Raw genomic sequence first — 12,261 nt, forward strand, 5'->3', positions numbered from 1 at the left:
ATTCGTCTGAAAATGGGGAATACGTTCGGGAAAAGAGAGAGATATATAATGATTCAGAGGCACAGGAAACCACACACGAGCGGGAAGGCAGCCAGGACCGGGGAACAACATTCGCCCAAGCTCTGTTGTCCTACATTGAGATGCTTGGCCAAATCCACTTCTATACGTGATCGCGGGAGAGAATTGTAGGAGTGTATGAAAACATCCTTTGTTAAAATCCATTTGACAACTTCAGCAATGCCCCCCACCCCACCCCACTCTGCCAATGCCATCCCACAGAAATTGTATCACTCTTCCTGCCCTCCCCACCTCTTCTTCCCAGGTCGACTGCCCCTTTGCCCGGAGCCACCACGCGGCGGATAATTTTCCGCTTGCTCAGCGCTCCCCACGCTTGTTTAGCCGGAGTCACACAATCCGTAGGCTGTGGGCTCTACTCCTACTACTCCGATCCCCAGGCATCAGCCGCGTTATTAACTCGTGTGCTCGCTCGGATGCGTGTGCCTGCGATCCCCGTGCCGATTTCCAGGCAAGCCCGACTTGCCACGGTCCCGGCCTTGTGCACGTGGCAAATTAACCTTCAGCTCGTAAAAAAAAGGGGTAAAGAAAGCCGCTCGGGCGTCTCGTCGTGGGGTGGGGGGGGGTCCGGAGAACACCCCCGCCCCTTCCCCCCCTTCTCTCCCCTTCAATATATTTAGGGCAAAGCAATGGCTAGGAGATGTCAACTCTCTAGCCTGGTCTACAGGACGTCCTGGGTTCGATCCCAACTCTGACGCCTGCTGCTGTATATTTGGAGTTTGCGTGCCTGTCTCTCTCTCTCTCTCCGTGGTCGCGTGGATTTTTCTCCGGGTCCTCTGGGTTTTGCCCTCCGTATTTAGAATCAACGGCCCGCGTTTAGAGTATTTGGCTGCTTCTCACGTGATGAGCCACTGAGTTGAGCTATCATTTGTTGCCGGGTCGCTTCTGAAAAAAGCTATACAGCTCAGTGGACCTTACCTGCTAATTTTTTTTTAAAAATTACTGTTTAGTTTATGGATGCTCATTGTAATTTTAAAGCATTAATCCCCCCCTTTACACTTGAAGGGCTCACAAGTTACATCATCACATCTACCGCTCTATTTAACGAACGAAACAGGAGGATTTCTCCACAAATCTAACTGCTGCCTGATGATGCTGGTTGTAATTACTGGCGAAACGTCGTACTCAGATGGTAATTGGTGTGGCTTTGCTCTCCAACACACCGGTGTGCTGTCCTGGTAACGATTTGAAATGTTCTGTTTACGTGACAACCCTTACCAATTGGCTGTGTCGGGTGGTGGCGGGTTTAATGACACATTTATATTTACGTGATCTAACCCCCAAAAAAACCTATATTATGGAGTTCATTTTATAGTTTGGATATCGCTAAGAGACACTTTCCAAGAGGTTACGTCGAATGTCTTTAGCCTGGCAGAGGCAGGTAGTCTCCGATCCTCTGTGCGAGTGTCTTTGCCTCTTGCTGAGCCTGTGGGTCTCTGTGCGAGCCTAATGGTTATCTGCGTGCATATATTCAATGCCGTACAATTCGTATTCATTTAACACGTGATGAAGGTGACTGCTCGCGTCTCAAGATGCTGTGCAGAATCAGTGGGCCTATGTGTGTGATAGAGAAGAGGCAGTCTTGCCATTGACAAAGGGAGCATGGACTTAAACAGTGGCAGCACGGATGACTCGAGGGAGTGAGTTGCAGACTATGGCAGTAGTAGCAGCAACGGTTCAAGCTCACATTGGCCAAAGTAATGCTCTATCATAGTCCGTAAAGTGTGCACGCTGAACTTCTTTTGCACCGTACGTAGCCAACCGCAGCAATTCATGAGGCTCATAGAGCCAGACCTAGTGCTCCCTTGTGGCCCATATAATAAATGATTTCGCGTTAATGCACCACACTCAAACATCCGCAACAAAAGCACCCCCTAATTTTGCTTGAGGTTCATTCTAAATATCTGAGTGTCATCGCACCACGCTGAACACACACGCACGCACGTGCGCGCATTATTCTCATTGTTCCGCTGTGAAAAATCCCAATGCTCGTAGGAGCTAAACTAAAGCACGGCCATAATTCATGAGCCGTCGTGTTAATTTCACGAGGCTCTAAACCCGGAGAAAAGTGCCCCTTGTTATTTTTATTCTTAAACTTGAAGATAATTTTAAGTGGTGGAATTTCACCGGGCCACACCGTAGTACCATTCTTAATGTTCGTTGTAAATACCTGAGATTAGAGGCACGTTTACGATGTTTAAGGATGTCTGTCCATCACTGACCGAGCTTAATTTTCTAGCTGACTACTCTCCTGTTTTGCTGGTCAACAGTAACCACAGCCATGGATGTGGTGTGCCGGGTGCATAATAATTACACTGGTCAATAAAAAAACATTTTTTTCTGGCCTGGACTTTTGCAGCTGTTTTAGACTAATTTCAGAGTGCTGATTCCAAATCTGATCTCATGTTTGCTCTATCACATCTCATTTTTATGCTATCGGCATACCCCATTTTCATTGATTTTACCCGAAATTAACTCTGTCACTTATGATTGCAAGTTGTTGCGAGTCAGTGACTGCTTTAGTGTTAAAATATGGTGCTGTATTTTGAGGATAGTGTGTTTATAATATCATTTTATGTAGATATCCACATTTATTTAAAAATTTTCTTCTGCAGTTTTTATTAAAAATGCTATATTTGATATCTAAAAAAACCCGATGTGATAGACAAAAACTGATGCCAGATTTGGAATCGGCACCCCAAAATTACCTTAAAACCGTTGTAATACCTTATGCCAGAAAAAGTGTGTTGACCAGTGTTATTCAGGCTGTCGACGCAGACACACGCGTACAGAGAACCCTGGAGGCTCAGGAACCCAGATTATTAAAGCGACCGTGCCATCACCAAAGTTAGACGTTCAGTGCCCCGAGGCTCGGAGAGCCAAATGCTCATTCATTATTCCGCTGAGAGGGTCAAGGGTCAATGCCCGAGGCTGCGATGTAAACGAGTGTCTGAGGCCAATGTGAAATTAGGGCCGCGTAAACGCGCCGAGTGCAAACACCTCTGAGCGGTGGTTTCCTTGAAAGGCGGTTTAAGGCCAACCGTAACATTGTTATACTCTCATTAATTACTATCAACGCGAGGAACGCACGCGATTAGATCACAGGATTACCGTTTAAACAACTGCAGGTAAACATAAGGTGCCGCGCCGAGAGACGATGGGATGGGGGAATTTCAAAGGCAAGCAGTGAGAAATGTTTTGAGCTGCCAGTGTGATGAGTATGATGAGTAGAGTGAGTGGGTCTGCTTGTGGGCTGGTGAGTGAGCGGGTGGGTGAGCGGGTGGGTGAGCGGGTGGGTGGTGAGCGGGTGGGTGAGCGGGTGGGTGGTGAGCGGGTGGGTGAGCGGGTGGGTGAGCGGGTGGGTGAGCGGGTGGGTGGTGAGCGGGTGGGTGAGCGGGTGGGTGAGCGGGTGGGTGAGCGGGGGTGTGGTGAGCGGGTGGGTGAGCGGGTGGGTGAGCGCGTGGGTGAGCGGGTGGGTGAGCGGGTGGGTGGTGAGCGGGGTGGGTGGTGAGCGGGTGGGTGAGCGGGTGGGTGAGCGCGTGGGTGAGCGGGTGGGTGAGCGGGTGGGTGAGCGGGTGGGTGGTGAGCGGGTGGGTGAGCGGGTGGGTGAGCGGGTGGGTGAGCGGGAGGGTGAGCGGGTGGGTGAGCGGGGGTGTGGTGAGCGGCAGTGCAACGGTTAGCGCGCTGCGCTGCGATCCCCGGCCACAAGAGTTCGATTCCCGCTCACGTCCAACACCGGTAACGATGATCTGGACCGGTCTTGGGCATCCCCTAGATCGACTCAGCCTTAAATGAGTAACTGGTGCGATGTGTAAACATCGCCACTGGGGGGACAAAGGCGGCGCGGGCGTGGTGTTGGCAACCCACCTCCTCGTGTGCCGTGCCGGACTTCATAGGTACTCGCTCATAGCACTTTTCCCAAAAGTCTGCTGAAGGCTATACGTGGGATCTTGGTCTTTTGCGTGACTAAATGAGTGGGTGAGTGGATGAGTGCGTGGTGATGAGCTGCAGTGTTGGTGGTGGTGGTGGTAAGTTGAGGGCGGGATGAGACCACACAGTGGAGGACTTTACCGTAGGTGCTGCTCGCTAACAGCACTTGCCCCAACAGTCTGTTAAAGGCTGTGCGGGGGGTCTTTGTCTTTGTATTACCCAGTCGTTAAAATACTGTGGAGGAGGTTCGTGAAGGACGCTACTGGGCAGTTGGAGGCAACGAGCGGTCGTTTATCTCGTTGTTGTGTCGACACAACTACGAGAGAAGCACCGGGCGGCTAAAACATAGCAAAGTTGGCACAGTAGGGGGCACAGGTGGTGCATCGGCCATTCATCTGTCAGTCAACCCATGGCACCTGGGTCTGTCCCGTAACCTCCTACCAAACGGACGTTCGACATTTCACGTGGCCTTAAAGGGCACAAGCCTGGCACAAGCGCCGTGGTGACATCACCGCCACTTAGTGGCGAATGGCGGTTGTTGTTGTTGTTTAACCAGTCGTGTTAAACCGTACAGCATTTGACAGCTCTGCACACAGAGCCTCGTCACTGTTCAACCCCGTGCTGTGACATCTCACACTCAAGGGGCATCGCTCTCTGGAGTCGGAAACAGCTGTCTTCCCTGTGAGACTCCAGATGGTATCATAGTCACGTATGAATATTTGTTTTTTCCAAAGTGCGCAAGACTGTGAACAAAAACAAACAATTCGCCCGTACAGACGAGACGCACGTGCTGTAAGCGAGCGCCTATTGACTGCTTTTTTGTGTAACAAACACTCGTCGCCATTCTAACACGTAGTAGTAGTAGTATTAGTCGGGGCTTTCGCGACCAATATTATCAGTAATAATCAAGGTTTTTTTGGGGGGGTCTTTATCGCGTAAATATAAATGTGGTGTCGTTAAAGCCGCCACACCACCCGACACAGCCAATCAGTAAGGTTTGTCACGCAAACGGACAGCCAGATTTGGCCAGATTTGGCCAGATTTGGCTGTGGCCTGATGGAGCTAGTTGTAATTACTGGCGAAACTTCGTACTCAGATTGTAAACGCTGTAGTTTGGGTTACTAATTGGCTGTGTCGGGTGGTAGCGGGTTTAACGACGCATTTATATCGACGCGATCTAACGCAAACACCTCTGTTATGGACCCATGGCCAAATTGAGCCGAATACCAATTTGCCTGTACGCGCCTGTGTGAATTGCATATTACGCAGGCGACGGTACAATGCGGTTACACAAAAAAAATAACAATTATAAACTATTTTTTATTTTGCAAAGTTAAGGCTCACTGAGCTATACAGCTCTTTTTTGCAGAAGCGACCTGGTCACAAATGATAGCCCCGATCACGTGGAAACGTATAGCAGCAGCGACATACTCTGAAACGCACGTTTTCTCAATGTGGAGGTGGAGAGTCCAGAGGGCCGGAGAAAAATATACTCGTCCACAGGGAGGACAACTCCCCAACAAATAGAACAGGCGCCAGTCAGGACCCACGACTTCGCCTGCGCACGAGGCGAGGAAGTCAACAATCGCCACGGTGCATCAGCGACGCTGCGGTGTCATCACTCGGCTGTGTCGTTCTCAATCTTTGTGTTTATTTATTTTAGCGACATTGTGCAAAAACTCGCCGTGGCCAAAGCGTCGTAAATGGGGGGTGGGGGGGAGGGGATGAAGGGGGGGGCGTGGGGGGAATGAAGGGGGAGGCGTGGGGAGGGGCGCGCGGGGGATGAGGGGGGGATGAGGGGGGGGGGCGCGGGGGGATGAGGGGAGGGGCGCGGGGGGATGAGGGGGGGGGGCGCGGGGGGATGAGGGGAGGGGCGCGGGGGGGACGTTGACAGTTTGACGCGCGTTCGCCGAACTTTTTTAATTCATCTCGAACCTTTATTACACTCGCCGCCAAAAATCGTTCAACGAGGGGCACGCGAGCCAGAGGCAGACGTGACTTTGTCGCGTCGACACGACCCGGCAGGTCACAGGCAACGCTCAGCGCGCCCGCGTCCATCTGGCCGATGCGATCTCGCGGCGTCCGGGGCGACGAACATTATCAAGCAATAACGCGAGGCCATTAGGCGCAGATTTAGCGTCTGTTTTGACGTGACGGGCCGGTGCGTAAAACGCTGTCATTTCTGCGCGCGTGGCCCATCAAATCACGCACACGTTGAGCTCGCCGACGGCAGAAATGGAACATCGTAGGGTGTCCGGGAACGGGAGGAAACGCTGTTCATGTCGAATCGATCTTTGTAGGGGGCGATCACACGCCACCGAGTCATCGGTTAACGCGGTAGATCCGTTTCTGAAAAGTGCCGCCGTTGAACGAAAACAATTGTCCCCGTGATCGAGGTGACGGTGAAGTTTGTCGAGACGCGATTGTACCACTGCGCATACGCAGTGAGATGGCGAGCTAAATCACTGAGGGGTACGCAGCCGCCGTCACTGTATCATTCTGCGGACGGCATCACTGCACCGCTCAGCAGCGCAGCTCAAGAAAGTAGTTCGCGTTATCCACGTTGCGCGAAAAGCGTCCCCCCTCGCGGAAGAAACCGCGCCGTGGCGAACACGCGAAACCACGAGCGTGAACACCGCCACGCGTTAAGCGCGGACTTGCCGTGCAACCCCCTTTGCCTTGCCCCCCCACCCTCCACACGCGCGCCTCCCGTGCCCGGCCCGTGACGGTGACACCCGCCACTCTCACACGTGCCACCTCCTCCTCCTCAAATCCCTCGCTTCAGAAAACGGAGAAGATGATCTCCGCCTTCGTCGCATCCCACCTCGAGCATAGCAGCTCGTCTGCACGTCTTCTTCAAACGCTGGGGAGCTGGACAAGCCCCCCTCTGTACCAGCGAATTCAATCCAGACCCTGGCGCCTGCTGTATATTTGGAGTTTGCGTGTCCCTCTCTCTCTCCCATCATTATCACGGTGGCTAGGAGATGTTAACTACCTCGCCTGGTATGCATGAGGTCGTGAATTTGATCCCGACCCTGGCGCCTGCTTTATATTTGGAGTTTGCGTGTCTCTCTCTCTCACCATCACGGTGGCTAGGAGATGTTAACTACCTCGCCTGGTATGCATGAGGTCGTGAATTTGATGCCGACCCTGGCGCCTGCTGTATATTTGGAGTTTGCGTGTCTCTCTCTCTCATCATCACGGTGGCTAGGAGATGTTAACTACCTCGCCCGGTATACAGGAGGTCGTGAATTCGATCCCGACCCTGACGCCGGCTGTATATTTGGAGTGTGCGTGTTCTCCCTGTAGTCGCGTGAATTTTTCTCCGGGTCTTCCGTTTTTTTCCTCTCCACATTTAAAAAGAAAGTTAATTCAGAGTATTTGCGCTGCAATACATTTCCACGCGACAAGCCAACTTTGTTGAGCTATCGTTTGTGTGGGCCATGTCGCTTCTGTAACAAGTATAACCCGTAAAAACGAAATTTTTCACTATAAATCCTTTATATGCGTGGCGGCGAGAGTCCTCTCGTCCTCTTGCTTGAGATGGCTGCCACCTATGGGTCAGATGATTGCATTGCACCATTAAGCAATTGGTAATTAAATATAATATTTTGTCCTAAAAAGTGTAAAACTTTGGAAAAAATGTTTTCACGATTTGTGAAAACGAAATTTCACAAATCTTTTTGGTCGTTAAAAAACGACCAAAAAGATTTGCACGGTCCTAAGCAAGCAAGTGAACTTAATATAAAGGATTTAAAAAAAGAGCCACATTGCTCAGTGAGCCTTGCCTGGACCGTAGTCTCTTCTCGCGGTGACGCGTCCTGCCAAAGCCTTGACACGACCTGGCCTAGCAGTTAGAATGATAAACCATGGAACCATTTGTTTTAATGATGACGCCAGCCCACGTGCGCTCTGTACTCCGCGCGTCTACCTTTCTCGCCTCTCAACGGAATTCCAGGCACGCGCGTTTCTCTCCACGCTTCTGTGCGCAAGATTTTGTTTTCGGCTGTCGCCCCGTATTTGTTTTGTTTGTCAATAACCGCGCGTCTCGCGCACACGTAACGGGAGATGTGTGTGTGGTGTGGGGGGGAGTGGGGTTTGTGCCCTGATTCAAAACGTTCTTCAAAATTGATTCTTATTCTTTATTTTGTTTACCCCAGCGCGTGACGCAGTGGGGCGAAGCCAACGTTGGACGTGGGTCTTGGCTTCAATTTCACTCATTTTTCCCGAAACAAATAAAAAGCAAGCACAGAGGCTGACACTTGTCAGTGATGGAGGGGACGGAGAGGGTGTGGCAATGGGCAAACTGAGATGCGACTTAAAAAACCCGCTGACCAGAGGCCGCAACCGGGTACCCGATACCCATACCCTACCCGATACCCGGCTACCCGTACCCAGCCGGGTACGGGTACGGGTACCCGTTTGCGACCCTGGTGCGGCCGGGTACGGGTAGCCGTTTGCGACCCTGGTGCGGTCGGGTACGGGTAGACCGTGAGTCACTGGTGAGTAACCGTTTGTCACTCATTTCCCAACGTCTTGTCTCTTCTCACAATTCAAGTTCCTAGAATCAACCCACCCGCGCCTGCAACATGGCTTCATCCCAGAGGTCGCAATCAGGTACCCGATACCCGTACCCTACCCGTACCCGGCCGGGTACGGGCAGCCGGGTATCGGGTAGGGTACGGGTACCCGTTTGCGACCCTGGTGCGGCCGGGTACGGGTACGGGTAAGGAATCAGAACCCGTTTGCGACCTCTGACCCGCTCCCATTGCTCCCCCTGCCACCCCGGGTGGTCGCGTCTAACCGGCCTCCTCCTTCGATCAGATCGACACCGGTTAACCATTAACACCGCAGTGGCAGCATGTCGGCAATAACAACAACAACAGCAGCAACAGCAACAACAACAAACCCGACAACCATTCGATATAGCCATCAGCAACAATCTGGGGGCAGAGGAATATATTCGTCCTGTTCGTCAAGACGGGGAGTGTGAAACCGCTGGGGGCTAGCCGACAGGCTGCCCGTATCGCCGTGCGAGCCCGTGACGTTGGGGCCCCTTGGCACCCCCGGCACTGCCGCCCGTACATCGAGATTTATTCATGAGCCGTCGGTCATTTTAATGGGCGCGTCGTTCGTTTTAATAGCCCTGGGATGTTTCTAGCTGCTTTTTTTTGCGTAAGTCTAAGAAAACTCAAATTTCAATTTGTTTATATTTTTAAAATTATTTTTTTGTTAAATATTCTTATATTTTAATTTATTATTTTTGTTATATATTTTTTATATTTTTTTCTTATTTTTTGTTACATTTTATTATTCTTTTTTTGTCATATTTTTTTCTTATATGATTTTATTATATCTTTTTGTTATATTTTTTGCTATTATTTTCGTGTCATATTATTTTGTTATAATTTTTTTTTACGAGCCGGCCCGCCGTGTACGCGCGAGTGAATGACGCTCACTTTGTGACCCCGGTGTCGATGTCGCCTACTATCGACGCACCTGTGATAGCCGCCAGCCACCAACATGGGTTGAACCGCATTTGGTCGACCGCCAGGTTGCGTGTGGTGCGGTAAAGTGTGGGTCCTCCACGCCTCTTCCCTCCGCATTTAGGACATCCCTCCACACGGAGAAACGTGCACCTAGATTAATTATTGACATTATACATACATACATATAATACATGATACACACATTACGTACATACATACACACATTACGTACATACGTACACATAATACATACATACACACACATTACGTACATTCCCGCATTACGTACGGACATACATACACACAGTACGTACCAGAGGTGGGACAAAGTCATTGTTATGCAAGTCCAAGTCGAGTCGCAAGTCATCAAATTCATGACTCGAGTCTGACTCGAGTCCAAGTCACATGACTCGAGTCCACATCTCATAGGTGGGACAAAGTCATTGTTATGCAAGTCCAAGTCGAGTCGCAAGTCATCAAATTCATGACTCGAGTCTGACTCGAGTCCAAGTCACATGACTCGAGTCCACATCTCATAGGTGGGACAAAGTCATTGTTATGCAAGTCCAAGTCGAGTCGCAAGTCATCAAATTCATGACTCGAGTCTGACTCGAGTCCAAGTCACATGACTCGAGTCCACACCTCTGGTACGTACATACATACACACATTACGTACATACGTACACACATTACGTACATACGTACACATAATACATACACACATTACGTAATGAAGCCGTCCGTAAAGATACACTTGGTCTAGATTGAAAGTCGATTTCTTTAGAACTGCTTGTTGTTGTTTAGTTTGTTGCCCCCCTCCCCCCGGACCTCCGATTAGCTACGTACGGTGCGAAAGAAATTCAATCACCGGGTAAAAGGACGGCGGGGGGGGGAGGGTGTATGGGGGGGGGAGGAATGCGGGGGGCTGAATTGTACCGCCCCCTACTTTGCAAGCTCCGTTTAACGATTCGTAATTCAAGTGGCGACGACTCCCAACCTGCCACGAACGGCGCCTAATTACTAGTTCTCATCGTCAAACCAATTTCCCCTTCATTATTCCGCTAAGTGACTGACAGTCGGAAACGGCGGCTCCGCTCGTTCTGCGAGAAGGGCAATGAGCGAAGAGGGGGGAGGAGGGAGGGGGGCGCTACCTCTCAGCGTCATTACCAAGGCGAGAGCGGCTCTCTGTAAATAATTGAGGTTTCACGCGGGTTAATTAGGTTAGAAATTAGCGATTTGGAAATTAAATCTCCAAAGGTCGTATTCCGAAGCGGACTTTGAGTGAGCGGCATGGGCGGGAAATGGGCTTCGTTCGCTATGATTGCAGCAGCGGCTGAACGTCGTGCAAGCTCATGTGGGTACCGCCTTCAGGGATCCCTCATTCAATTGTTCATTCAATCGCTCATTGAATTTATCATTTGATTGCTCATTCAATTGCGCGTTCAATTGCCCATTCAATGTCTAATGCCATTGCTCATTCAATTGTTCATTAAAAGCCTCCCCCCCCCACCACACACACAATTAAATCAAACTGTAAGTCGTCGTTTGGTAAGGCATAAATTATGCAGTGCCCACAATTTTTCATTTCCAGACACTTGAAACTGGCGAAGTGCCCTCGTTGTTATCTTGGTTAGATTATGGGACCGGTTTTTTTGCCAGGTTCAAAATATGAAAAAAAAAAATGTTTTACCATTTCTGGCAATAAAACAGGCGGCGTAAAGATGTCCAAACACCAAATAGAAATATTTTGCAAGGAATCAAGTCTGCCTTAACCGCACGTGTTTGTGTTGAACATGCAAACAAAAAACATGACCTCATAATGTTTGCGTTGTCTCTGAAACTGATTGGCCTACACCTGAGGCAGTCTTCTTCATGGCCTTGTCTCACCAGTGTCAGAATGATGGCTTTAATCTAAGTTGTCTTGTGGTTGTTGTTGTTGTTGCTTGACTTGCATCCCACTGGGATTTTGCACACAGCGTTGGTGTACGATGCTTTTTTTCTGGAAGACTTTGCAGTTTTTTCCTGGATTTTTCTGTTTGCGCCTAGTCACTTTAAGATGTTTCTTGTTGATGTTTTTTGTTTGTTGCGGTTGCAGCCGATTCAAGAGCCGAATGGCTCACAGGGCTATACCGAATAAATGAAACTGAAAACTGAGATCAGCGAACGCCAAAACGCGAACAGTACAAAGAGAATTCCATTATCAGACCACGTCGAGCTCGGGGTGAGCAGCTATGCCGTGTGGTATCGTGGTTGCAGTTTATTTTTCAGAAGAAGTTAATTAAAAAAATTAAAAATAAAATAAATTATCGTCGTCGTTAGCGTTCAGAGTCCCCGTTGAAGATCACCTTTGAGTACATCGATGGAGATTCTGAAGGCGCAGCCCCTGCAATGCCCTGCTTATGTCACCGCTGGCGGAAGGACCTCCACTAGAGGGAGCTTAAGACAAGCTCTAGATAGACGGTATTTTGGCCGACTCCTTTCACGCTGGCCACACAGAATATTGATTTATACTGCTGGAGGAATCCGATGAGCTATGAAGATTTTTTTTCACAGATGTCCATTAGGGCCGGGTAAAAACGTTACAACAACAGACGATACTAAAAACACAAAAGGGGCCGTCCATAAATGACGTCACGCACCTGGGGGGCGGGTCAGATATTTGTGACAATGTGTGACGACGGGGGGGGGGGGGGTGAGAAATGTGACGTCACATCAAAATGTGCAACTTCAAATAAATATAAACACGTTCTACTTAATTAAATAGGCT

The sequence above is a fragment of the Lampetra planeri genome, chromosome 52, assembly GCF_965212315.1.
Source record: "Lampetra planeri chromosome 52, kcLamPlan1.2.h2, whole genome shotgun sequence".
Classification (NCBI taxonomy): domain Eukaryota; kingdom Metazoa; phylum Chordata; class Hyperoartia; order Petromyzontiformes; family Petromyzontidae; genus Lampetra; species Lampetra planeri.